Raw genomic sequence first — 12,934 nt, 5'->3', positions numbered from 1 at the left:
GCACGGCGGAAGGCCCCATTAGCGAAAGTGGTACCTCAGGTTAAGAACAGTTTCTTTTTTTTTTTATAAATTTTTTTTATTGGTTTTACAAAAAATTTTTTAAAACAAACAAACACATACAAAGACATACAAACACGTATAGTTTCATAACATTTTTTCATAAACCTCTTTTCCCGGACTCCCCCATACCCCCCCTTTCTGCATCCCAATGTCCATAATTTTTAGCAACTTCTAAATATTTCTTTCCAACCTCTATCTTCTTAATCTTTTCTTTAATCTGATCTTATATCGCTGTAACCCTTTCTTTCTGAAAACCTCGACATTCTAGCATTCATCAAGTTTATAGTAGTCTTTGAGATAAGTTTTAAATTTCTTCCATTCTTCTTCCGCCGTCTCTTTTCCCTGATCACGGATTCTGCCAGTCATCTCAGCCAATGTCATATAGTCCATCACCTTCACCTGCCATTCTTCCAGGGTGGGTAGATCTTGTGTCTTCCAATACTTTGCGATGAGTATTCTTGCTGCTGTCGTTGCGTACATGAAAAAAGTTCTGTCCTTCTTTGGCACCAATTGGCCGACAATGCCCAAGAGAAATGCCTCTGGTTTTTTAGAGAAAGTACATTTAAGTACCTTTTTCATTTCATTATATATCATTTCCCAGAAAGCCTTAATCTTCGGGCATGTCCACCAAAGGTGATAGAAGGTACCTTCAGTTTCTATAGCCGATTTAACTGTTTCATCTTGTGTATTCCATTTCAGCAGCAAGTTATACATTCTTGACAAATTCTTAGTATTGGGTTCTAACAGTTCAGTCTCTAATTTTGATTTTTCCACCTGAAAGCCAATTTTCCTGTCCTGTTTAAAAACCTCCATTATTTGGAAATATTGAAGCCAGTCTTGTAATTTAGGTTTCAGTTTCTCATGACTTTGTAATTCAGGTTAAGAACAGTTTCAGGTTAAGAATGGACCTCCAGAACGAATTAAGTTCTTAACCCGAGGTACCACTGTATATAATTGTAGAGCTGAAAGGACCCAAAGGGTCATTTAGCCCAATCCTGTGCAATGCACAATTCACAGCTACAGCTGTGCTGGCTGGGTCAGGTGGTCCAAAAGAGCTGGAGGGCTCCATGGCCTGGTCTTCATATGCAGCAGAACACAATGGCAGCCTCTCAGCTCCAAGACTGCGGGCTGGACTGCAGGGGTGTGTGTGTGTTTAGAGTGTCAGCTAGGAGCTGGGAGACTAGGGTTCAAATATCCACTCAGCCATGAAGCTCCCTGGGTGTGACCTTGGGGGCCAGTCACTGCCTCTCAGCCTAGCCTACCTCACAGGGTTGTTGTGGAGAGAAAATGCAGGGGACTATGTATGCTTCTTTACGCTCCTTGGATGAAAAGGTGGGATAGAAATGCAATTAAACAAACAAACAAACTCTTCCAGCTTCCAACAGTCTGCCGTCCTCTACCACCACCCCATCCTACAGCATATGCAAGATAAACCTTTGAGAAACAAGCACACATTCCAGGCAGAGCTGAGATTTGCTGCCTCATCAGCTTTGTTCTGTGCCACACAAAACAAACAGGGAAGCTTTTCCCCAAAAGAAGATACTGGGGTAGGAAAAACTGCGCCAGTGGATTTCCTGCCTGCCAGAGAGAGGCTCCTGACAGTCACAAAATGGCTACCCAGCTCAACTCCAAATATTGCAGAACAAAGCTCCTGCTTTGCTGGACCCAAGCCACTCCATTGGCCCTTCCAGGCAAAGTGTCTGTGTCCAACAGGGGAAGTCGAGTGCTTCTGGGAAACCCCAAAGAGGCACTGCCAGTCAGAGTGGACAATACTGAGCTAGATGGACCAATGGTCTGACTCGGTATAAGGCAGCTTCCTTTGTTCTTGGTTCACAGCTCATTCTCTCAGCCGCAGCATTGCAGCAACTCTGAAGGTTAATGTGGGATGGAGCATGTGGCCTGAAAGGGTTATCCTGGCTGCAGAACACACACCGTTAGGGCAGCTCAGGTGGTTCTCTGTCCCCTCGGCCAGGTGTTCCTCATGGGAGCCCAATGAGAGGAGAACCGAGTGCAGGACTTTGCAGCTCCGCCAGCCATAAATCCAAGCTGCCGTTATTTTTATGCCAGGGGGCGTGTTAAGCTCACTGGCATTTCCTGTAATGTCCTGGCACTGGGAAGGAAAGCTGAGCTGGGAGGACAGCTTTGGAAGCAACGCTAGGCTGCCCTGCAGAGATCAGGTTCTCTGCGGACAGGCAGGTGGCAGGACAGGTAAACAAGAGGCGGCAGCGGCTCCAGCAGCACCTGGGAACAATGCTGTGGGGAAGGGAGAGAGAGGGGTGATCAGAAAGAGACTCTGGGGCAGAAGCAGGAGAACAGAGGAATAAGAGCCCAGTGGCAATTGTGTGCTAAGCAAAGGGACCTCTTACATTTCCTGGTTACCTGAATTGCACAGAAACAAAACAGGGGTCCAGATACCAGTACAAAGCGTTTCCTGAAGCTGCATCAACCACAGAGCTTTCCAACTGCACAGAATACAGAGTATGTTTCCATACCATGCATCCCAGTCCCTGGGAATGGTCCAAACTGCTCTCTGAAATGTGGGGCCTAAGAAGGAAGATAGAGGTTCCCTGAGTATGGGCAGAGTGCCTCTCAGCTGTCCAGTTTCTGTTGGACCCTAGAATTTATTCCACACCTGTAAGAGGTCCATCATTAGCCAAGATGGGCCCCAAATGTTCTTGCTTTCAGCATCAAGGTTCTTGTGCAACTTTCTGAATTGTGGAAGTGTGAAATCTTTGGACTTTGGGAGCAAGATTTGTTTGTTTGTTTCATGAAATTTATATACCACTTAATTGTAAAAAACAACAACACCAACAAACCTCAACACGGTAATTTGTTTATTTATTAAAACTGTTTCTATACCACCTGATAAGCTGAATTCTCACAAGGTGACAGTCCTGTCTGTGGATGTTTCCTGGGTCCAGAACTTGTGACAAGAGGAAGGCAACAATTTCAAAGAGGCATAGGTTCCAAAATGTTATGCCAAGGGTCTTTGTGCATCCCTTCAGGGATTTGCTATGACGTTGGCTCCAAACAGAGCTGGTCTTCTAAGGAATGGGGCAGATGGACTTTGTACTCCTAAAGCAGTTGCAAAACTCTGTGTTGAGAACCTAAGAAGAGCCTTGCTGGATCAGGCCAGGGGCCCTTCTAGTCCAACGTCCTGTTCTCACAGAGGCTGACCAGATGTCCTTTGTGAATACCAGCAAGGAGGACCAGAGCACCAGAGCCCTCTCCCCTCCTGTGGTTTCCAGCAACTGGTATTCAGGAGCATTTTCCTGCTCTCCTGAAACAGCCAGCAACCTTGGACATTTCTGCACCTGGAGCAAAAAGGTAAAGTCGGACTCCTGGTTCCCCAGCCCTGAAGTGGAACTTCTTTCTCTTAAAAGACCTTTGGAGGTGAGAAGAGGCCATGAAAAGGGGCACCCAGTTCTCTGGCTTGCTGCTCCTGCGCAAAGAGACCACTTAATTCTGCCAGCCTTGCTTTCCTGCCACCTCTGGCAACTCAGGGAGGCCCTTTTCTTCCACTCTTCCTGTGCGTTATTAATAATATGAGGAATAAACAGGGGGCTCTGAGTCAGGCCAGAGCGTGTGCAGCTGACCCCTGGCTGCTGGCACAAGGCACCCCCTGGTGGGATGGGCCTTGGGTTTTTCCAGCTACATCAACCCACCCCACCCCCTTGCTGAGGCTGTGCTGAGAGGCCTCTCAGTATTCCTGTGTAAAGCAGCAGCAGCCTTAGTAATTCTAGCAGCTGTGAGAGCTAAATTGGGCAGGAAGGTCAACCTGAGCCATTCCCCTTATACACTGCTTTGTATGCAAAGCGCACCCCCACCCCCGAAAAAGAATCCCTAGAGCTGTAAAAACGCTGCAGGACAGAGCCAGACCAAGCCTGCAGAATCCTTTGAGGCAGCCTGCTGCGTTTTTTACCTTCCCAAGGTAGAGCTCCATTTCCTCGCCAGCCCCCCCCCCCCAGCTGAGGAGGCTCTCTGCTCTGCCAACCAGCTGGCCCCTTCCAGTTGCTCCCTTGTTTTCCCTCTCACCAGGCTCCCTGGAAAGTGCGGTGTTTTTCTTCCCTCCACAGCTCACGCCTCACCTGAAAGGCCAATTGTGCTCCGAGCCCAGTTAAAAAGGTCCTGCAGGAACTTTGGCTTAGCTCTGCCGGGGGCCCTTTTCCAATCTAAACGGAGCTGAAAGGGCTCCTCTGTCAAGGGGGCTGAGTGTGCCCACGGCTGGCCTCTGGGCTTCGCCGCCAGGAGGTGAAACCAGATTCTGTGCCCATCCACAGCTTCACCCTGGGTGATAAGGCGCCTTTATTCAACTTGCTTGCTTTAGAGGCTTGGGTTCTCTTCAGAGCCAGAGCAGGGAATGTGCGGAGACTCCCTCTCCCACTTTAGCACATCTTGGGGAGCCCCAGGAAAAACACCACAACCTCACCCTGGCTTCATAAGCAGCCATAAAAGGTAAAAGGTAAATGGAACCCTGACCGTTAAGGGAACCGGCGTTTGTCCGCAGACAGCTTCCGGTTCATGTGGTCAGCATGACTAAGCCGCTTCTGGCGAACCAGAGCAGCGCACAGAAATGCCATTTACCTTCCTACCAGAGTGATACCTATTTATCTACTTGCACTCGACGTGCTTTCGAACTGCTAGGTTGGCAGGAGCAGGGATCGAGCAATGGGAGCTCACCCTGTTGCGCAGTTTCGAACCGCCAACCTTCTGATCGGCAAGCCCTAGGCTCTGTGGTTTAGACCACAGCACCACCAGCGTCCCATTAAGCAGCCATAGCATTCAGAACCCAAAGAATCTTGGGAATGGTGGTCTTGATGCTAAGGTTTCTCCGACGTGATTCCTAGCCCTCCTTCACAGAACTGCAACTGGGAGGGTTCCATGGGAAGAAGGAATGACTATCCTGCCAGCTTAAGTCTGTAGCATGGTGCAGATGTGCCAGGCCAAATCATCTATGGCCTCCTTCCCCAAGCTGGTGCCCCTTGGAGGTTTTGGATGATAACTCCCACCATTGTATGGTTGTACTGGCTAAGGGCTGTAGTCCGAAGCATCCAAGGGCACCTGCTGGGGGATGTTTGGTCTGCTGGGTGGTGGTAAGATTTTCTGGGCAAGTGTTGGCCCAACAAAAGCTGCATCCATGTGGTTCTTGGGAAGCTGCCTTACCCTGAATCAAATCCCTGGTCCACCTGTCTCGGTATTATCCACACCTACTGGACTGGCAGCATCCCTCCAAGGGTTTCAAATAGGGAGTCTGTTCTAGTCCTACCTGGATGCCATTGGGGATTGAGCCTGGGACCTTCTGCATGCCAAGCGGGTGTCCTGCCACTGAACTGCAGCCCATTCCATCCCGTAGCTTGGCTCTAAGGGTTTGTCCACATGGGACCAAAATGTGGGCTGCACCTCCATGTCGTCTGGAACCTTTTCCACTTTAAAGGCAGAGTTTCCCCCTGATTTAGACATTCTGAGGATTGAAAACCCTCTTCCTTAAAGGGGAAAAGATCCAGGATGGGGATGATGTCATTTGGACACTCCTACTTAATGGGAAGACTGGCCAAGGCAAGTCCACAACTTGTTCTGGTGTGGACAAACCCTATGTCTATTATTACCTAATGTTGGAAGATCGAGGACATATAAAAGGACTTATTCATGCAGTACATAGTTAAATGAGGCAACCTGCCTTCTACAGGAGGCAGTGATGAGCACCACCTTGGATGGCTTTAGGAGAGGATCAGGCACATTCGTGGAGGAGAGGGCTATCAATGGCTACTAGCCTGGATGGCTATGTCCTGCCTCAACAATTGGAGGCAGCAGTGCTTCTGAAGACAAGCTATCAGCTCTTATAATTCTATGATTCTGTTCTATGAATTTCTTGCCCTCAATATTAGGCAGGGCTCACATGCTTCTTCCCCCTGCCAATCATTATTTTACAGCTAACCGTATTGCTGAGTAGCGGGGGTGGGGGGGAAACACTTTTATTAGCTCAAACTAGGGCCACAGTGGCACAGCTACAGTGGGACACTCTCCAGAAATGTGGCTTCTGAGGGTGTCAAGCTTGCCAGGGATTGGCTGCCCTCTTGTGATGGCTCCCAAGTGCTTGCCATGCGACTTGCCCCACCCTGCTACAAACCTGCACCCGCTTCTCCCTCCCAGATGCTCCCACAAAACAAAACACAGCCAGGGCATGGAGACTGAGGGCTAGGCACAGGGACACCATTTCTGGTGGCATCTGCATGGCGGACGTTTGCCGCAAGTCCCTTTTGGCCAGCTTGACGACCCAGGGGGCAGCCAGGCTCTTATCCTTCCCTCTGGAATTCCCCTAGTGGCAAGCAGGTTGGCTTTTGACATCATAAATATCCAAGGCCCCTCACACAAGGCTGTTCACTGTAACTTTCCCTGCTGCTACCTTGCGGACTTGAGCTCCTGCTCAGGGGTTCATCCAGCCGCGGTGGTAAGGCCTGGGGTGGGTTAAGAGGAGTTGGGGTGGGGTTCGGCTACAGTTCAGCAGCACAGATTCTTCTTTCTTTGCCTATCCCCACATCCCCCCCCTGCTGCTGCCCTCCCCCCAATAACTCCCAGCCTAGAGGCTGGTCCTGGCAGCAAAGCCTTTCCTCCTCCTCACACAAAGTGGCTCCTTGTCTGGCCTTCCCAGCAGTGGGCTGCGGAGAATTTCATGGAACCAGCTCCATTTCCTGACGGAGTTTTATTACATTCCCAACAGAAATAAATAAATAGGAGAGAAACGCAGGGCATCTTGGAGCCTCCTGAGCAGAGCAAAACTTGGGGCTTGCTGCAGAGGCTGTTCTCAAGAAACAAGCCCAGTGTGACAGGGGCTGAGGGGCACCACCACATGGATAAGTGGGGCCGCTTCTGGCCTGAGTCTCCTCCTGGGGCAGACCCAACCTACTACTGTTCCAGGGGAACAAGGGGGCTTCCAGCGAAATGGATTACTTAGTGGGCACTGCTTAGAATTGCTGCACTAGTTTCAGCTAGGAGAAGAATGTCCACTCTGTTTCCACACTTCCAACATCTTGTGGCCCCCCTTTCCTCAACCCCAAATGCAGTAAGGGATAATTTTTGTATTGTGGGGGCAGGGGGAGAAGGATGCAATGTACAGTTATTGGGGACTCAACACTGGAGGTGCAGAAACCATAGCTGTTTTGCACTTGTGAGGACCTGTATACATTCTGCTGGTCTGGCGGATGCCTCCAGGGTGGAAGGTCTTCTCAAGGCCAGCCCACTGGCTGCCATACCTCTTCTCCCAAGATTGCCTTGTTGAGAGGGTTCCCCCACCATCCCTGGAAAGCAAGTGAGTTACTCCCAGTTAGAGGGAGTAACTACTAGTGTCACTTACCCTGGGTGGCACAGCCCTTTTTGGGGGAGCTGCCCCAGCCATAGTGAAAATGTGGCAAGAGAGGAGGGGAGCGGGGAAGGAAAACCCTTACACTAGTATTTGACCGCTACACTGCTCAGTTTCAATTGCCATTTACAAGGGACGTGATCCTGAATGCACCAATTGCATCTTGATTTGAGTTGTAGCATGCTCTGTGTGGGGCTGTTCCTAAAAATCTCTTGGAAGCTTCAACCGGTGATAAATTATGCTGCTAAAATCCTGACCTCTCTGCAGTATCAGCTGTGCTGCCTGCAAGTTCATTTGCAAGTGCAACTCAATGTGCTGTTTATCAGTTTCAAAGGACCGTCTCCTCCCATGTGAATCTGTGCATCCTTTAAGAGCAGCTGTGGTGGCCCATTAGTGTGTTCTGTTGCTCTGTGTGGTTTGTGGCAACATGCAACACGGCTTCCTCAGCCGCAGAGCCCTGTCTGTGTTGCAGAAGTTATCAGGGCTCTTCAACCTCAGGTCCTTATATGCTGTTGGTCTGCAACTCCCAGCATCTCGGCTCCTGACAGTGTTTGAAGGTTGCTCTCTTTAAAGGAAACTTTTCTTCCGTTGCTCTTTAATTTTATTAATTGCTAGCCCTGCCTTCCCCCTGCTTTAGACTTGAATTGTGTTGGCATTAAATGAGGGCGGGTTGCTGTTAATTTTATTTTTGTGTTTGTTCTTACACTGGAAGTATTCTTTCGAAGGGAGAAAGACCAGATACATTATTTGTATAAACAAACTAGCAAAACAACTGCATCAAAGCAGAGCTCTTTGCAAAGCCAACAGCTACCTTAGATTAAGAGAAATATTGCTAAACCTGAGCTTCTAGCCACCCTAGAACAGATGCCGGGTCAGAACCCGTGTAATGGAGTGGAATAAGGACTTAGTAATGGGAGATGCTTGATGGGACAAAGCTTCAGCTTCTCCAGCATTCAGCAACTCACCTGCTCTCACTTCTCTGTATTCCCAGATCCCACCCTGAATAGCTGCTCTCCTGCAGCTAGAGCCAGGCTTTGAGAGAGTGGAAAGAAAGATGATAAGCACCACCAGTGTCAGCAGTTTCTTCTAAAGCACAGCAGAAGTCTGCAGAAGCAGTTGAATCCCCTTTCAACGATAAAAGAGAATGAGAAGGAAAAGAGAATGGAATGAGCATACACCTGCCACGAACAAAGACAGATACTCCTTCCGAAAGAAGTGCAAGGAAAAAGAGAATCACTGTCTCGAGCCAATGTGTGCTCACTGCACCTCAGCTTAATGCAGGAATGTAAAAAGGACCTGGCTGCTTGGATCAGGCCAAAGACCTACAAAGTCCAGTTCAGCATCATGTTTCCCACTGTGCCTCAAGAAGCTTATCATTGCTACCTTTTTTGAAGGATCAAATTCCATAGTTTTAACTATGCGCTGTGTGAAGTTTCGTTGGATGACCCCACAGTATTAAGAGATGATAGTACATATTATGAGAGAGGGAGAAAAGCCTATCTCTATTCACTTTCCCATCTTTTTATACACATCTACCATGACCTGTTTTTTTCTAAACTAAGTAGCAGCAAATGTTTTAACCATTTCTCCTAGGATATTCAATCCAGATCTTATCTGGGAGGAAGAGGGAGTCTTCCCTTCCATCAGGATCTTTCTGTCCCTATCCCCACTTTCAAGTTTCCTACATCAAAATAAAGTTTGAGAGAGAAATGCATTGCTCTTGCCACCACAAGCTACTTTAATGTCCAGCTCTCTGGGCATCGGGTGGACCCTCCTGTTGCCACCTCAGTGGAAACACCTCAAAGTGACATCTCTTTACAAACACTGGGTGAAGAGCTACTCTCAAAGACCCCTTTATTATTTTATTTGACTTCTCTAAAAATGCAGAGGATCTTTTTTGCTTTAACCACCACCACCACCACTACCACCTGAATAATTTACCATGGCTGGACATGAGGGAATTTGCAGTGGAAAAACCTTCAGCTATGCTAAACCAAAATATTATTTACCATTTACTTGGTAATGCTGATCTCTGCCTTCTAAGGAAAAAAAATATTGATTTAACAGGACTCAGCAGTTTGGGGGTTCTGCCAGTGCCACCTAAATATAGCTCATGAAAAACAAATGGATCCTGTAATGGGGGGGGAGTGAAGAGGATGGGGGGGAGAAACATACAGCATTCTTCCAACTCTGTTTTATCAAACTAGGTGGGGAGAGGCCTTTTTCATCCAGAGAAGAGGCGTGCTGCAGCTCAGATGCACCTGACCCTTTGTTTAAAGGCAAGAATTTGCTGCTCCCGCCCCCCATCGTCTGAAACATCACTGCACTTGAGCAGGAAGGTGGGTGTAATTGCCTACAGACAGTGTGACCTGGAACTGCCAAGAACCTGGCTGGCTTCATGCCTTTCCTGGCCTTCTCCACTTTGCCCAGTTTGAGAACAACAGGATCCTGGAGAAAGAGGACCCTCTGCAGCGGCATTCTGAGCTGGGTTAAGAGCCAGGAATAGCCACACACCCATGAGATTTTTAATGGCACAGGTTTTTGCGGTCTAGAGCTTTGCCAAAACAAATTTGTTAGTCTTTAAGGTGACAGAAGACTCTTTTGTTTTTGCTGCAACAGACTAACGCAGCTACCCTTTTGGAAGAAGTCCACGAGATGGAGAGCAGCTTGACTGTTGCCACTGTGAGCTGTTTACTCTGGAGAAACCTTGCGAGAGTTCAAAGCTCCAAGCTGAGGTGTGCTGCCAGGATGGGCCATAAGCAAGAAGGATCCGATAGCAGAGTCTGCCTTGCTGTTGTTTGCAGGTAGGGGGAAAATGGAGCTGAGTTGGGTCAGTGTGGTAGTTAGCAGAAGGGACCTTTTGAAGTAAGCGTCCTTGAGGCATTAAACTGAAATGGAAAGGCTGCATGGACTGGACCATTCAGCCCTCCAGAAAGGATAAAGGGCCTACAAGTAGGAACTGGCCTTGCAGAGTTAACAAGCCCAGCAGCTTGGAAGTGAGAGACACAAATTACATAGTGCAAGAGAGCGGACCTTCTACAATATCTGATCCTCTCTATGGAGAGCACACTGGTTAGAAAAAGCAGGGCTAAGACCACAGAAACAGGGGAAGACTTGGCAACTTTATGTTTGCAGACTTTCTAGGTAAGTTTCAGGAAAACAATAGCCAGCAATGCACCTCTTCCACATATCCACAAGTTTGTTTCTAATCCAGAGCATCAAAGGTTAGAATTGTGAAGCTCCTCATCTTCTTTTTTCCCCATTATGGCTATTGGGGGGGGGTGATTATTGGTCTGCTCTGAATCCTCAGTCAGCTTCTTTGGATGTTCCCAAGTTCTAGTGTTATGATAGGGGAAAAAACTTTTCTTCTCTATCCACTTTCTGCATTCCATGCATACTTTTATACACTTCTATCATGTTGCCTCTTACTTGCCTTTTCTCTAAACTAAAAAGCCACAAAGACTGCAATCTTTCCTTGTTGGGGAATCCTTCCACCCTCTTGATCATTCTGGTTGCCCTTTTCCAACACTACAGTACCCTTTTAGAGGTGAGGCAAGCAGAACCGTAGACACTATTCCAAAGTGAGTGCACCACACGTTTTCTGTGACAGCATTATGATATCAGCAGTTTATTTTCCATTCCTTTGCTAACAATCCCTAGCATGCAATATGCCTTTTTTACAGCTGTCACATGATGGGTCAACATCTTCACTGAGCTATTCGTGACTCCAAGGTCTCGCTCCTGGTCAGACACCACCAGCTCCAGCAACTGTGAGTCCTTGATCACAGAATCTATGGCATTCTTCTGAAACTTTTAACAGCATTAATGCCAGCATTTCTATGTTGTAATGTGTATTTTGATTCATTTAAAACTTTGCATTTTACAGCATACATTTGTGTACCATGGGTTTTGAGTATGTGGTGCAGCCTCTCCACTGAGCTGCAGGAGAGGAGGAGGAGGACTGCAGGGCCTCTCTATCAGTGCTGTGGAAAGACCAGCAACTTTTGGCACCATCTCTCCTGGAAATCTTTTGGCTTTAGCTGCTCATTACCATAACTTTGTTAATTTAAAGAAACAGTGCCCAGATTTGGATTTTCCTCCTCCCTCCCCAACCCATTTTCCTTATGCGTCATGCTTTTTTAGACAATAAGCCTTGAGGCTAGAGACTGTGAGTGAGTATACATTGTGTGATAATGTGCATTCAAGGCTGCAGATAGGCATCTTTTTGGGATGCTGTACACACAATGCCATCCCCATGTTGTCTCTGTTCCACTGTATTTGTCAATCCAAAGCACATTCTGCTGAAACAGTTTTAATCTGTTTTGTGCCGAGAATGCATTTCTCAAGCGCTTCCTGCCTACATGTGCATTTGTGAATTATGCTTACAACTTCCACAAACTAAAATGCATTCATCAGCCCTCTGCTGATGCACTTTAAATAAGCTTTCCAAGCTGAGTTCAGCCTCTCCTCTCTACCCTCTCGGGTAAATTTAAGGACCTCCCTTGCAAGGTCTTCTTAGATAAGGGACTTCAATTTTTTTTTTCAATTAGGGAATTGAAACCAGGATCTTTCATATGCACACATATGCTCCACCATGGAGCTTCACCCCACCTAATCCCCACAGATACCGCAAACAAGTCAGTTTCCCCATCTCTCTCTCTTGAACAATTTTTTAATGAGAAAAGGTTGCAGGACATTTGGTGTCACCTAAGTTTTGCTGATGCAGGGGAAAGCCTTCAACACCAACTAGATGAAGTAGGTGAGTAATTTTGGTGAAGCACACATGGGATTTCCTGGAGACATGCATGATCAGCAAGAACGGAGAAGGGGGGGGGAATCTGTGCCCCCAAAGGGGGCTAAGTCAGCAACAGGAGCAGCAGCTACCTATTGTACTGCTGCTGCTGCTGCTGCTCAAAAGAAGGATCCCATCTGAGGAAGAACAAGGGAAGGCCTGAAGCTGGCAAAGGGAAGAAAGACGCTGCGGTGTAAAGCTGCCTCAGGAGCCTCCCCTGAATCCCTGCTCGAAGAACACCTCATTCATCACTTTTAAACAGAAGTGGCTCACTTGCCGGAGATGGAGGCGGGAGGACAAAAGGAGCAACAATGGTTGGCGCTTGCAGCCAGGCAGCCAGCCGCAAACTGACACATCGGCCTACTGTTCCAGCTCACTGGGGAAGAAAGGAATTTCTGTATAAATCACACCAACCATCAGGTTTCTCACTTCCTGTCCACAGGACTTCCCGGCTCTCAGAACGCAACAGCATGAAGGGACTCTCTCTCTATATATATATTGGGGGGGAATGGGAGAAGTTAATTTTTAAAAAAAATATATAAAGAGAGTCTCTTTCAGCTAATAATGAAGCGAACAGTATATTAAGAAGGAAAACATTCAGCATTAACCTTGGAGGGGAAAGACAGAAAACCTTTTCATAATGCCCTGGCCACAAAACAACAACTGCCAGTTAAATCAGCTCCGTTCCCCAGCCACTGCCAACATAAACTCAGGGGCAGCCATAG

General features: G+C 47.7%; 1 long non-coding RNA gene across 1 annotated transcript; it reads left to right on the top strand.

Moving 5' to 3' along the window:
• Positions 1 to 7,498: 7,498 nt before the first annotated feature.
• LOC308574459 lies at positions 7,499 to 12,927 on the top strand. The gene is made up of 3 exons (XR_014002505.1): positions 7,499 to 10,221; positions 11,101 to 11,187; positions 11,304 to 12,927. It is a non-coding gene; the product is annotated as an uncharacterized lncRNA (long non-coding RNA).
• The last annotated feature ends 7 nt before the right edge of the window (positions 12,928 to 12,934 follow it).

The sequence above is a fragment of the Podarcis bocagei genome (genome assembly GCF_964188305.1).
Source record: "Podarcis bocagei genome assembly, chromosome: 15".
NCBI classification, from domain to species: domain Eukaryota; kingdom Metazoa; phylum Chordata; class Lepidosauria; order Squamata; family Lacertidae; genus Podarcis; species Podarcis bocagei.
This window is presented reverse-complemented; position numbering and strand designations above follow the sequence as displayed.